General features: G+C 32.9%; 1 long non-coding RNA gene across 1 annotated transcript in view; it reads left to right on the top strand.

Moving 5' to 3' along the window:
• The window catches only part of LOC117979394 (uncharacterized), a 136,786-nt gene that overhangs the window by 95,577 nt on the left and 25,813 nt on the right, over nucleotides 1–15,396 (top strand). Inside the window, exon 6 of the long non-coding RNA XR_004670178.3 lies at nucleotides 5,772–5,920. This is a non-coding gene — a long non-coding RNA (uncharacterized LOC117979394). The remainder of the gene's footprint in view (nucleotides 1–5,771; nucleotides 5,921–15,396) is intronic.

Below are 15,396 nucleotides of genomic sequence, written 5' to 3' on the forward strand. Positions count from 1 at the left end.
TGACACAACAAGTAAAAAAATGAAGAATGAAAGAAGTAACCAGATTTTAATTTTAGAAAGATCAGATTATTGTTACATGAAATGCAATTGAAAATAGGCAAGGAGAACTCCATAAGCCTCTATGTTATTCTTCTTTATATAGATTACTAGAGTTGGAAGTAAAGTAGCAACAATAGAGATAGAGAAGCAAACAGATGCAAGATATATTAAGAGATAAAATGAACTGGAATTTTTATCTATTAAATAAAAAGTGAAAACATGATTAAGTGACCCTTAGCTATTTATCTCAGTAGCTGAGACAAAAATAAAAGGGTGAGTTCTAGGGAAGGTAGACTCTTATATGTTCATGAAGTCTAAGAGAAGAAACTGGTGCATTCAGTTCTGAACATGATGAAGAGTCCTGGTACATTCAAGTTTACATGCCCATTAACTCCATAGATCTGGAGAAGACAAGGAGATCTGTGATGTGGATATAGATTAAAAAGTAGTTTACACATATAAGAGTAGAAACCATGTGCTTCTATGAGATGCTTCAATAAATAAGAGATTAATGAAAATAAGTATACAATGGAAAATATAAAGATCTAAGTACTCAATAAGACCTTTTAAATGCCTGTATAAATTGCCCCCCTGCAAGATACTGGGAGACAAAAAAAAAAAAAAAAAGACTGGCTATTAATACTTGTTTTACCTACCATGTTGTAAAATGGTACTCTATTAACTGCACTATACTTATCTATCACTATAAACTCTGCAATGTTGAGAGCATAATTCAAACTTACTCAAATTTAGTGCTAAATTATTTGTCTTCCGCAGTCGCTGCTGTCAGTTCTTGTTAGGGAATGGTCTGCAGCTGTAAAGTAGAATAAAGTTACCTGAAAACCACACAAAGTTTCAAGTGCACAGACTTCCTTCCATATATGTTCATTTTAACTATTTAGTTAAAGCCTCTCTTCTTTGACTGGGCCCCCAAATTCACCCTCACTCTCTTTTCTTAGTTTGGTATATTTATAGCACAAGATCAAAAAATGTCCAATAATACATTTTAAACATTTTAAAATATTTTAGATAAACATGTTCCATGTTTCATCAGATTTCCTTTCCTATGCATTGCAGATTCAACCATTAGGCTCTGATTTTTTTAAAGACTAAATAGCCTAGGTGTTCTCAGGATCACGAGAGGGTATGCCAAGGAAGACAGTATGAAACATTTCAGTAATATAAATTTTTGTCCATACACATTTATAGAAAAACCAGAGGAAGCAACCAAATTATATGTAATTTGCCTATTGTCTCTTAAACGGATTTTTATTTACTGTATAAAGGTTGGCTTTCTAGTAGTTCAGTGGTTCTCAATAGGATGAGACTGTTTAGGAAATTTGTAAGGTTGTTTTTCATATTGATGGAACAACATTACTGTCATTTGTGGATGAGGACCAGGGATGCTGAATATTCTGTAATGCTCTCTGTTGCTCAGGGAATTTAAAAATCTCCACAACCATTATGTAGGCAAAAGTACTTATAATGGGGAAAGGGGATTGAATAGGTATGAGACATTTAGGTTGGCGTCACTATTCTCTATGATACCATAATGTAAGACATTACTTATTTGACTAACTACAAAGCCTCACAGCACAAAGAGTATATCTTAATACATACAAATTAAAATAAAATCATTAGAAGGCCTAGGAATCCCAAGGAAGAATATAAATAAATCTAACTGTATTATAAATATATGAAACAACCTTAAGGCAGAGGGTGGACAGAAAATGTGCTGACCTAAGTAAGTTAGGAAATAAGTGGAGTCTGTAAAGCAAAAGCCCAAAGAAAATTGCACAACAGCCCTACACTACAGTTGATGGAGTATTTTTCCCCTTAAGAGGTACATGTGAAAATTATAATACTATACAAGTAGACTAAAATTGAATGATTAAGTTAATGGATGATAATGAGCTCCAGGTTTCTCATTGTTAGAGTCGAAGCCAGAATAATCCATATGGTATGTGCTAATGAATTAGAGTTGAAGATATCACTCTGAACTCATCTTTAGCTTAATCTAGATGCAGATGATTACGTGTGTGTGGTGTGTGTGTGTGTAGACAGGGGACTAATATACATAAATTAGTATACACAAAACTCCTGTTCTGTCATTTGAGAGTGCCTACAAGCAATGGCATCCTAGCAGCAATGAACACAACTGGTATCCTTTTATTGGTTTCTAATACCTTTCTCCACCTAAAAGGAACCAGGGCTCCTTGGAGAAGTGTCCGATTCTAGGACTAAGAAAAAAGTATACACAATGAGCCTGGAGCATATTGTAGTACCAGAAATTAAGAAAAGGCTCCAAAAACAAAATAGAACAAAATCCTACACTGATGGGAATATGACAAAAGAACATGGGAACCAACTAAAGGAGCCCCCAGTGACCAAAGCTGGAGCAATGTGAGCAGCAAAATAAATAAAGTAGTATGAGATTACAACCCAAAATATAAAATTAGTATCAATATGCTCATACTGCTATATATAAGTAATTGAATAGTTAAATAAGTGGGGGAGAAAAGGCAAATCTACTATGAAGAAGAATTTCAAATAATTTATGTAAATACTTCACCCTTGAAGATGAGGAGCATAAGTCTGTGCTCTTTAAGTGTGGATTGTGCACAGTGACTTCCTTCTAAAGAAGACAATATGGAAAGGGGGTTGAGTGAATGAGTAACTTTACAATGGAGAAAACTATTTGTCTCTTAGCCAGATGATTACAGTCAATATCAAGAGTGATAAATCATGTTAATAGTATGTACTTATGATGTGTTGTTTCCTCCCAAAAATCTATAACTGTAATTAAATCATAAGAAAAACATCAGAAAAATTCCAGTAGAATGGCATCCTTCAAAACTGACAAAATATAAAACTGTCAAGTTTGTCAAAAACAAAGTCTGAGAAGTTGCCACAGCCAAAAGGAGTCTAAGGAGACAGGGTTAGATGTAATATGTTATCCTGGATGGGATCCTGAAATAGTAAAAGACATTAGAGAAAAACTAAGGAACTCTGAATAAACTGTAGACTTTAGTTACTTACAATTTCTCAATGTTGCTTTATTAATTGAAACAAATGTACCATGCTAATGTATGTATTAATAATATGGAAAATGGGTGAAGGTTCATATCAAAAAACTCTCTGTACTACCTTTTCAACTTCTCTGTAAATCTAAAAATGTTCTACAACATAAAGTCCATTAAAGATACTTTTAATTATCAGAACCTAAAACATAATTGAGTTAAATTTAAACAAAAATTTGTTTTTCAAAGTTTGAATATGTTCTGATTTATTAAAGATGGCAAGTCCATGAATATTAAGGAAAGATTATGTTGTTTTGTTCAGAACATTATCTGAGTTGCACATCATTTTGTTAAATCACCAATAGCAATATCGCTTGTGGCATTTGATTCGTCAATCTAAAGCACCTGCATCTATCTGCATTTGCAATTGTCACATTCACAGTGATTCTATCATTATCTGCAAAAATCTGGTGATTTCATTATGTTGACAAATGCCCAAGCATCTACATATATAAAGAAAAATATTTGAATAATAAATTATTTTGTTTTTCCTTAATATTAGTGTGTTATATTGGTAGTTTAAGTAATATGATTCTAGGTAGAGGAGATAACATTTAGATTTTCTATCAGACTATTGAACGGAGTACTACGTTTCAGGGTAATCCTAACAAAATATCCATTAAAATGAGGGGGTATGTCTAGAACTGAGTTCTGTGCTTAATGACAAACGTGTACAGTAGGAAATGATGGCAGTAGAGATAATCTGATGATCAACTTATTTCTTTTCAAGAGACCCTCAACATATTAAGACCTGTGTGCTATACAGGGTTTAGACACTGTATCTAATAATAAATAATGTATAATTATTTTAACTATTAAGTTAAACTAAGCATTAGGTAAGTTAAGTATGCCTGTTTGGCCAAACAATTATCTGATTGTAAAAGTTTAAATGTACAACAGAAATTATGAAATTTGGAGGTAATTATAATACAGAGTGGTGTGTTGGCTTGTATCATGTTTTTCCTCTTCTAAGGAGAATCACTTACACCCTGACAACTTGGAGACAATGTTGAAAGAACTTTATAATTAGGAAGAAGTTGGCTGTGAGGTCATCTGGTACAGAGATTCTTAAAAAGGAATGTGTATATGAATTTTCTAGAGCTCATGTAAAAATGCAGAATTGGGTCCAATAAGAGTTAGGTGAGGCCCAAATTTCTTCATTCAGGTGTTTCCGATGCTGCTGGTTACACAGGTTCTTTCATCACACTTGGAGGTGCCAGATCTTTATTTTGTGCAAAATGGATGGAAGTCTGATGTCAAAGACAAGATTTTGTTGGATCACCCTCTGCCCTGAGGAAGAACAGTCATCACTCTAGGATATGGCAGTTAACATTTTTGTCAGCAATTTATATGACAAAAGAATCAGGCTGACAATGATGGCAATTTGCAGAGCAAGTAGCTAGAACCTTTAAGAAAAGAAATTCAAACTGTCATTTACCAAGAGGAGCAATAAACAAAAAGTGACCAAAGATCAACAAGGGAATTTCTACAAAAATATGTCTTTAAAGATATAAAAGTTCAGATTGGCAGAATGAGATGCTAGGGTCATGGTGGGTCACTATGTTGAAAGCACATTGTGAGAAGCAGTGAATCCAATAGTGTGCATGCATAGCCATCTAGATAAAGCTGTAGAACTGTCTGCATCCCCAGAGCACAGACCACTGGCAGTGCAGTGTTCAGTTTTGAAGTTCACAACTGCAAAAGCACTTGGAGGATGCAGGAGTGAGTGAGAAGGGAATACTTCATAAGATAGCACTGGTTGCAGGGAGGCTGAAATAGAAAGTTATGAGACAGTTAATTAAAATATAAGTAGAAATTTGTTTTAAAGCAACTGGACAAATCTAACACACATGTAATTGTGGTGGTTTTCATTATTGGCCCTCTTTCTTGTTCCTGGGAACTTGTACCAAGTTATTCATTTAAGGTCTCTGTCTGGAATGTCACTTCTCTCAATAATTGGTTGTCTCATTTCTTTATTTCATTGAGGTCTGTGATAAACTATCATACCCTCAGGAGACTTTCTCTGGCTATGCTACCTAAAATAATGCCCCATTTTACTCACTGTTTTTCTATCATACTGTATCATTCATGAGTCCCTCTGATTTTACGTGTGTGGGTATGTGTGTACATCCACACATACTTACTTACTTATTTTTTGTTGGCTATTTTCCCCACTTCAATACAAGCTTTATGACAGCTGAACATTGTATTTTGTTCAGTCTAATCTCTTTTTAGTCTAAGAGAGACTAACACATAGCAGTTATTCAATAAATTCTTGTTGACTAGTGAATGAGTGAATGTATCTGTGCTTTACTATTGACCAAATGATATTGCAAGTTAATCACAATATGAATTGTTAAAAGAATATGTCAAATAGTCATGGGATCTATCATCAGTGTACTCTTAGTAGGAGGACAAGTTTTAGTTGAATAGTAATCATTTAGCTGTCTCAAAATAATTATGTCATTGACATTATTTTCTTTTATTGCATAAATAAAAAGTTTGACCCCAGCAAAGCTGGGAGTGGCGAGAGCTCTCAGGGTTATATATGATAGTATTCCACAAGAGGCCAAATTATAAACATGCACATATATTAGGAAGCTCTTTTCAGAGCAAGTGTTTCATATTTGAACACTCCCTTGCTGTTCCTAGGCATAAGAGCTGTATCCGAACTGCACTGCTGAATTTGGGCTTCCTGCTGGGGGCACAGCAAGTGCCCTCTTTGAGAGTGAGGAGGCTGAGAGTCTCACACCAACAGGAACGAGTGCTTTGAAATTAACTGGTGTTTGGAAATTGATCTGGTAGGTAATAATCTTCTATATCTAACTTGTGATTTATTCTAATTTTAAATGTTTAACACATACCTTCTGAAGCATAGATGACTTCTGTAGTTGTGCAATGCTAGGCCTGGCAACCACTTTGTAGATTTCTCCCTTTGAAACTGACTTATTTTGTGTGTTAGCCATACTAATACAAACCTCCTATTGTGTGTTTTGTATTTCAAATTTTATTAATTTTTAAAGATACATAATTAATAAATTCTCATAAATTGAGTACATCAATAAATCCACAGAGGAGATGTATGTATTAATTGTAATCTTATATAAATTTGCAGTCTTGTAAATATGATTAGTGATACATTTTTTTAAAAAGAAAAGATGAAAACTAAAAAATCCAAACAAACAAAATTAACTACCGAGAAATGGTCAAGCCTATTGCTGCTTTTCCAGAAATCTCTTTCATTTACTTATTACTATCAATCTGCAAATGGTCATAGGTTTTCCAAATGATTTGTTGTGTTTGTTATTGCTTGCTTATTTTCTAAATTTGACTCATGTTGTTTCTTTTGTGAGAAGTGGGTTTATATCAAGTAATCTCCATCAATCTATGGGTTCCAAAACATGAACTTGGCCTTTCATACAGGAATGTACGGATTTTAGTGGCATGTTGTTAGTGTTTCCCATTGAAGTAAAATCCTGGCAAAGACGCTAGCTAAGATTCTAAAAGAGAGACCTCTCTGTTAATATGTTCAATCTTCAAAGGAAGTGATGGGTGAAGGAAAGAAACAAGCACATCAAACTCATAAATGTCCAGTATATCAGTCGCAAAAGAAAGACAGAAATGTATTATATTTTTAGAACATAACCTATGTCTACTGCTCAGAAATGCAGCCAGGCTTGAATAGATGGAATGTATTTTAAAAATCACTGTAAAAATCTGTATATTTGCCACCAAGTGGAATGTTTTAACAAACAATACGTTGATTAGATTCAGGGTCAGCTGTCATTTTACTAAGAGGAACAATAAAATAGAAAGTGACCCAAGAAAGATCAACAAGGGAATTTCTACAATACTATGTCTTTAGAGATGTAAAATGTTGAGATTGGCAGAATGAGACCTTAGGGCTGTGGTGGGTGACTATGTCCAAAGCACATTGTGAAAAGTGGTGAAGTCAATAGGGTATATGCTTTGGAAACAATAGCTTAATAGAAATTACTTGATGTAAACCCACTTCTCACAAAAGCAGCAACAAGAAGGCAAACAATGTCATTTAAATAGATATTAAAAATGATAATAGATTATTTAAAAGTTCATCTCTTCATCAATGAGTGGTTCAGATGAGTTCTAATTATCCCAGAAATATGTCTTCTTTAGGGATCATCATCAAGTTGAGACAACTAACAATCCTATTATATCAGGAAAAGGATGAGTTTTCTTCTCCTAAATGACCAAACACAGCCAATGTATTAAAAGAATTAATCATTTCATACAGGAAAAAACGGTGAATTTATTTTCATTTAGACAAAATAAAAACAAACACAGTCTATGGAATAACATTTTCATTATGAAGGTGGCTTAGTTGATAACACAGAGAAAAATATTTGGGATCCAGTTTCTTCAACCACAAATGTATATAGTCTATGCTTAAATTCTTGTATTTAGAATGAGAGTTATTCTACTTTAGAATGAGAGTTGTTTACCTAAGTCTTGAGATAGAAACTGCTATTATTATTATTTTCAGATGGAAACTGCTATTATTATTATCTTGAGATAGAAACTGCTATTATTATTATCTTGAGATAGAAACTGCTATTATTATTATCATGGTGCCATTTTTACAAACAAGGAAATCATCAGAATAATCGCCATTTGTTTCAGTTATCTATTGCTGTGTAACAAACTGCAACAAACCCTAGTGGCTTAAAATAATAACTATTTATGTACCAGTGACTTTGTATTTAGGGCTGGCTCAGCTGGGTGATCTTTTCTGCTTTTGTCTTGTGTTACTCATGTGGAAGGAGTCACTGGAGGTGCAACTGGGGCTGGAGGATCCAAGATGGCATCGCTCATGAGTTTGGTTGTTAATGTGGGCCATTAGTAGGAAGTCTATAATCTCTTCCACATAACTCCTTTGATAGGACAGCCCAGGTTTCATACAACATGGCAGTAGTGTTACAAGAGCATTAGCATGGAAACTGTTAAAGCCTTTTTAGACTTAGGCTAAAAGTCACGTACAGTCACTTCCTCTCATTCCATTGGTCTAAGCTGTTTACAAGGCCAGCCCAGATTCAAGGGGTTGAAAAATAGAATCATTTCTGATGAGAGGACTAGAAATGAATTTGTGGTCATGTTGTCATGTTAAATCTTCCCAATTTCTATTTGCTTTAATACAAAATGTTCAAATATCTTATTTTGGAAAATTTAAACTCACACCATAAAAAAATGGGACAGAGTATAATATTATTTATTTATTGTATAGCCCCTAGTGTGCTTCAAGCACTAAAAAGTGCTTGAAGATTTTATTTATTGGGAGGAAAATATATGGGAAAGCATTGTTATCTAAAAACAGTACCTGGCTTGCAATTAATTAGGTGTGAGTTGATCATTTTTCAATAGCCTTAATGACAAATATTAATTATACAATAGTAATTGTCACAGAAAACTAGATTTTAATGACTCTATAATTATTTCTCACAAGTTTGTAATAGGCTTTAATATAATGCAAGGAAAAGCCTCTGATTTTAATGTGCATATGAAGGATCTTGATAAATAATGCAACTTATTACACCTTAATCTTTGAAATTTTCTATTGGACGGCTGATGCAGTTGGTATCTGGACTGCATTTTTAAAAACACTGATTTAAGAAATAAGCTCATCAGAAGACAATCCCCAGAAATATAAGTAATAGGAACAGGAGTTAAAACAAACGTGTTTTGACTGGTAGATGGTATATTTAAGAGATTTCTCAGTTAAATCTATTACTATTATTATAAAAATCAGTCATAAAATTTAAACACGATTCATGCTTTTGGTAAGAGAAAAAGCTAGAAGATGGGCAAAGTTTTCTCTCCAACTTTGTAAATATGAGATTTGAGGGAATAATAATAAGAAACTGAAATTAGTTCAGGTTGTGAAAACTCACTTTCCTATCATATGAATCACTTAAAACCAGGACTTTGTTTTATTTTCTGAGTTTCATTATTTGCTGATGAATAAATTATTATTTATGGAATTTAGGGAGATAAAGTGGTAATTTTCGAAGACATAAATTACCAAATATAAAAACGTCTCCAAGTTTAAGCAGATGTTATATCCATAAATCCTCCCAATGAGTATAGGAATCAAAGTAGTCCAAGTTCAAGCCATGTTTGTGACATGCCATATGGACAGCAACAAGCAAGTCCAGAAGCCAAGGTTAGTGAATGAAAAAATAAATAAAGCTTTAAGTTGGAAATCCTATAACTTTGGTGGTTTTTATCTCCTTTGGGCTTCATGAACATCATTACAACATGTTAATTATCCCAGTGTTCATGTTTACATTTAAATGGCAAATAGTGGTATTTCTTCCCACTTTTTAATTTCATTTCATTATAATTAATAATCACCCAAAACGTTTACATTGCTATTCTTAATGTTCTTGGAAATTAACATAAAATGCCACCATGACTCAAAAGGTGTCAATAATTATCTTTTCTAGTAGTGTTCTATTTATACATTGTATATGAAAGTTGATTTTCAGAAAGGCTTTATTTTCTGTGAAACAGAAATGCTGAGTCTCTGTAACCAAAACAGGCAGTGCTTTCATGTACCTTAATATATTTAAATACAGCCTTAAATAGGTCATTCTCTCGATTTTGAATTTTAGTGTTAGACATTTAGCATGACAGTCAAGTTCTTGGGAGACTTGGGGTTAAAAAATACACATAGCCGTTTACATGAACCTTAAACAAACTTGCAGCAGCATTTTTCTTTCAGTCGACTGACATTTTTCTTTATGTTTCGTCAGTTATATCTGAGTGATCAGACAGCCACTACACGTGGTACACCCACCAGGATTATTATCTAGACCAAAGGCCCAAAGCTCATTGTAGCAAGCATGTAATTCTTTACAATGTATGCCACGTTAACTGTGTTGGGTTATCTATTCAACAGCTGACTGAGCTGGGCTCTCAAGCTCTTCTCAACAACCATGTAAGAAGCGATGACAATTGTACTACTTCATAACAGCTGCATGGAACTCTGACACACACTTCACAGCAACCAGTCATCTATATAAACCAATTTCAGGAGCAAAATTGCATGGTGCCTCCACTCTGTTATAAACACAATGATATCCACTCAAAGCTGATAAATGCACTACATTTCTCTGCAGCTTCAAAGAATAAGTTGCTTGCATCTGAGATTTCCTTCCCACAAATTAAGTCATTTTTTTGTCCTAGCCATTAATTTAAAACTTTAGAAAGAACAAGACCATTTAGATTTTGAATACCCGTAAAATAAAGAAATTTCAGTCTTATCATTTTGGTTCTCCAACTAAATACACTTTCAATTTTTTTTGGAATATCTCTGCCAGACTTTCCTAATTGATGATCTGAAGGAGAAAGCAAAAGGAAGAAGTAATTAAGGTTTAAAATACTTACCACTGCCATAGCAATTCACCAGTTAATTACAATATCTTTTCATAGGATTATACACAATACAATTCTTATTATTGAATAAAACATCTACAAGCAACCTGGAAACTATTGTTAAAACTTAAATCTTAACTACCCTGTGTTTGGTGAATAATAAAGCTTCGGTGAATCCGTTAATAATTCCAATAGAGTCAAGTAAGATAAAGAGGTCACTCATATTTTTAAATACACTCTTGTATTACCAACACACATTTTTAAATTAAGGTTGAAAAGACATGGGTAAAAATTATGTACAGTTTCAGATAAAAAAGACAGACACCCAATTTTTTCATGTTGATAACAGTGACATATATTGTGTATATATATATGAGTACATATATACATATATATTATGAGAATATATGTGTATATACATATATGTATATATCCTCATTTATATATGTATAAATATGTCTATCATGTATACACATATATCCTCATAATATATATCTGTATATGTACTCATATGATATATATGTATCTATGAGGATATATACATATATGTATATATACATATATCCTCATAATATGTATCTGTAAATGTACTCATATACACTCAATATAAACATATATACATTATGAGTACATAGTCATAATCATTTCAGATATTAGAAAATGTGTATACATTTATTTTTTCATTTTCTTTATTCTAACAATTTTACAGGAAGTCAGAGGAATAGAATATTTGAGCAGAGAGAACAGCAAATGTACTTCATAGGACACATATTTTAATAAATTATAATTTATTAATATGTTGAAACTTAATTACAGAGACAAACTCTGCTGTGTCTAGTGGAGTTTACTGCTGAACAAATGGAAGGACCATATTATTGTACTACTTAAACTATACGATCTTATGGCATAATATTCAATGAGTGTCCATTGTCAATATGTTAATGTACACTACCAGCGGGCTTATAATTTCTGGCATTAGTTAAGAACTTTACAACAATAACTTAAAATGATAAACGTTAGTTTCAGAAGTGAGTCTCATGTGAGCTTCACTGCTTTAACAAAAGTGTGAAAACAAGTGATCTAATAAATGATTTTCCACAATAACATGTCAGGGTCTGATTGTGTATCAATTATTTTTTTCTTATTCAATCTCTCTGACTACTATGGTCATCTTCAAACAGGAACATCTTAAGGCATTTCAAGTTATTTCTTAGGATGACATGGATAATTAAGTAATAGCACAAGGAGAAAGAACCTGGTCCCTCCCATTGATTCAGGGTTCTATCCACTGCACCATGCTTTCTTTAAGGGACTATTAACGATGAAAAATGGAGACCTAAAGAAACAAAGACACTTAATATTCAAGTAAAAAAATTAGGACAGACAATTATTTTCACTCCCATGCAGCCATTGTGTTTTCTACCATGGCAAGCATCTTTTACCCAAAAAACGATTAAGGAATTAATTTGAAGGAATATATTATTTTCTCATAGAATCCAATGGTTGGCAGATGGTTGGACCCCTCAAAAAATTGAACTCCAGAACTATGAAATCAAAACCAACAAGTAATCTTTCAGCCTTCTCTTTGTCTCTGGATATGGTTGTTGCATTAGCATACAATAAGCCTCCACATTAATGTTCAGGTTATATAGGCTGTTGGGAAAATAATACAAGTGGGGAAGAGAATGGTAAAGCTGGATGACTTGAAACTCAAAAGAGGAAGGAAAGTTTTTCACAGGTCTAAAAGCAATCATCTAAGAGTCCCCATCCCCAGGAGTAATTAAAAGAATGAGTTTTACTTTGTTCCCAGCAAGTAGATGGCTAATTGTTGCACAAACTACAGGTTGCACATAGTTGCAATACCTGTTGCACAGAGAGTTATTCACCTCTATGTGTTACACAGGCAAGACGAGTAGCAACTACACAGGTAAGACACAGGGGGAGTGGAGTAATTTAAAAAGAGTAGGATTCTTATTAAAGTTAAGGAGTAGAAGAAATACTTCTTGAAAAAATTAAGACAAAGGGAGTTTTATAGTTAGACTGATTAAAGTTTGAGGAATTTAGGAAAAAAAGGATTGGGAGAAATGCAGGCTGTGGGTAGAAGACTTCAGAAAAAGCAACACAGAGAAGTATTGGAAAGATAATTACTGATTGGTTGGGCTAATATTGTGGCCAAACGCCACAGATGACAAGGATATGAGGCATGGTTGAATTTATTGCCTTTGAGATTGTGAGCTTGTGTAAACTAGAAATTGTTAAAGGCTTCATGAAGTAAGCAGACTGTTCAGCATTCAAACAGACGTTGTTCAGATAATGTTCTGCTTATTATTGAATAGAGCATCCTTTCATCTTCCCCGCCATGATTTTGCACAGATTAAAGAAATATAGAATAGCTTGGAGGAAATGGCCTTTTGCAGATGTTTATTGCTGTGACTCTCTGGCTTACAGTAATTTCTTAAATATCCCTGTGTTCCATTGCATTTTGTTTTGCAGTTGCTATTCTCGATTATTTATTTGACTAGGTATTGTGTTTTAAAAATACATTGTGATAATAACACAAAAAGAAAAGATGCAGAGGTATTTATAGTAAAAAGAAATTTCCTCTTCCTACGATCTGCCAGCGCAGTGCATGTTGTGGTGTGCTGCATTCCACCACCCATCCTCTTCCCCTTGCAGGACTGAGACATCCATCTCCACAACTGCTGCGGGAATTGACAGCTGAAAACTCTCAGCTGAGTTTGTCTCATGGACTTGCCCTGAGTTGATGAGAGCCACCTTACTCAAAGTCCCACTTCCCCCTGAGAGCAGCCTGCATTTAATGTGGGGGCTATAAAGACCCAGCTCAGTCCCCTTATATCACATTAGGACAATCTAAAGGGTGGGCTTTCTCAGTGCCATTGTTTCTTGTGGGATCTAGTGAAACCTGTTATTTTTGTGACTCATCTATAACTTCTGCCTTTGACCAATTCTATTTTTCTCACTCCCGTATAGATATTGCCCTGAAGAGCACTTCTTTCTTTCTCTGTCTCAGTGTCTGTTTCTAGGACAACTCAATCAAAAACATCTAATACCACACTCACCTTTCAGAAACAACCATTACTAGCCATTGTTTCAAAAAAATATATATAAAAAGATATATATAAAAAGGATCTTTCCTCAGCAAATACAAACAATGGTGTATAAATCACAAAAGAGGAAGGTTACTTTATAAATATGTGACTATAATTTTAAGATAAATTTTTCCAGTAGAATTACTTGGTCAAAGGGTATGTCCATTTTAAATTTTAAATATAGTGCTCTTTAAAGAGATTGTAGTTTCCCAGAGCCGACCTTTTGAGTTTGGCCAAGCTCTAGGTGAAAAATTGTTCTTATTGTAATTTTATTTTGGATTTCCTTCACTGTAAGTAATTTTTACACAACTTTTAATATAATCATTTATATTTTGTTGCTGTTAGTAACTAAGTATAAATTACTTTATTGTGTTGTTGATCTTTTTCTAACTAATATTCTGAATCTTCTTTTTATGTTAAAAAAATTTAAACTCTGATGTGTCATTTAAGTTACAATATTTACCTCTGACTTTATTACATTATGTCCAAAGTTTTAATTGTTTATGCATTTATAGTTACCAATTTTTTCTTTTGTATCTTCTGATATTTGTTTTATAAATAAAAAGGATTTTGCCACTGTGAAATTATTTTTATTTCTAGTATATATTCTTTTAGTCCTTTTATAGATTTTTGTTTGTTTGATAAACTGTGATACAGTTTGAGGTATATCTTGAGATAATGATCTAACTCTACTACTGAATTTTATTTGCTAATTTTTGGGGGATTTGTATACAAATATTTATATATAAGAATATTTGATATGATCTTTTGTGTATTCTTTTTGTCAGTTTTATCAATGTTATGTCATTTATCAGAATATTAATTTATTTCTCTATTTCTCTATATCTGATTCATATGAGTTTTGGCTTTTAAAGGTTTGGTATAATTTCTCTGTGAGGCTAAATTGGTTGGCCTGCTACTCATTTGAGGATAGCTCTTTAACCACAATCTGTATTTCTGATATTGGTTCTTATCTCCCTAAGTTATTTATTTATTTTTTTTACTCTCTGAGTTCTCATTTGAATATTGCTTATTTACTTGAATTTTCTCTATCATTTTTCCCTGAGTAGCATTCTTATGTCAAATATGTGTGTCTTTTTTAGTTCATTTTTAATTAGGTTGGCTAAATGTTTATATTTTGTTGGTTCTTATTAAAAGGAAAAACTGTTAGATTAAATACATGAATTATTTTTCTATATTATAATATTAATCTTTGCTTTCTTCTTTACTGATTCCTTTGGTTTTATTCTTCTAGCTTCTTCAACTGAGCCTTACTTTATTTTTTATTCTTGTGTATTAAAAATTTTAACTTTTTGTGAGCATTGTTTTAATTGACCACAAGGTTTTGATATGTATGTTTATATTGTTATTATAGTCTAGATATTTTAAAGCTATTGTTTTGATTAAGTATTGGCCCAACAGGTATTGCAGAGATGGTTGTTTTCATTTCCAATTGGTGGGCTAGGGCTTAATATTGTTGCTGTTTACTAATTAATCTGACCAGGAAGTGGCTGAGTATTGATTGCTTTGCATCTTTTTTTGCTTTTAGAATAAGATATGCCATTTGAATTTATATATTCAGGTTTTCTATATTTTCTGGACATTTTTGCAACATATTACTTTTCTGTTTCTGTTTCGTTTTTCATTTTCACGAACATTAAATATGAGTTAACTACTTTTTCCATTCTCTCTATATTATTTTCTCTAATCTTTTTTTTTTTTTTTTTTTGAAATGGAGTCTTGCTCTGTCGTCCAGG

This window comes from Pan paniscus, chromosome 13, assembly GCF_029289425.2.
Source record: "Pan paniscus chromosome 13, NHGRI_mPanPan1-v2.0_pri, whole genome shotgun sequence".
Taxonomy (NCBI): Eukaryota; Metazoa; Chordata; class Mammalia; order Primates; family Hominidae; genus Pan; species Pan paniscus.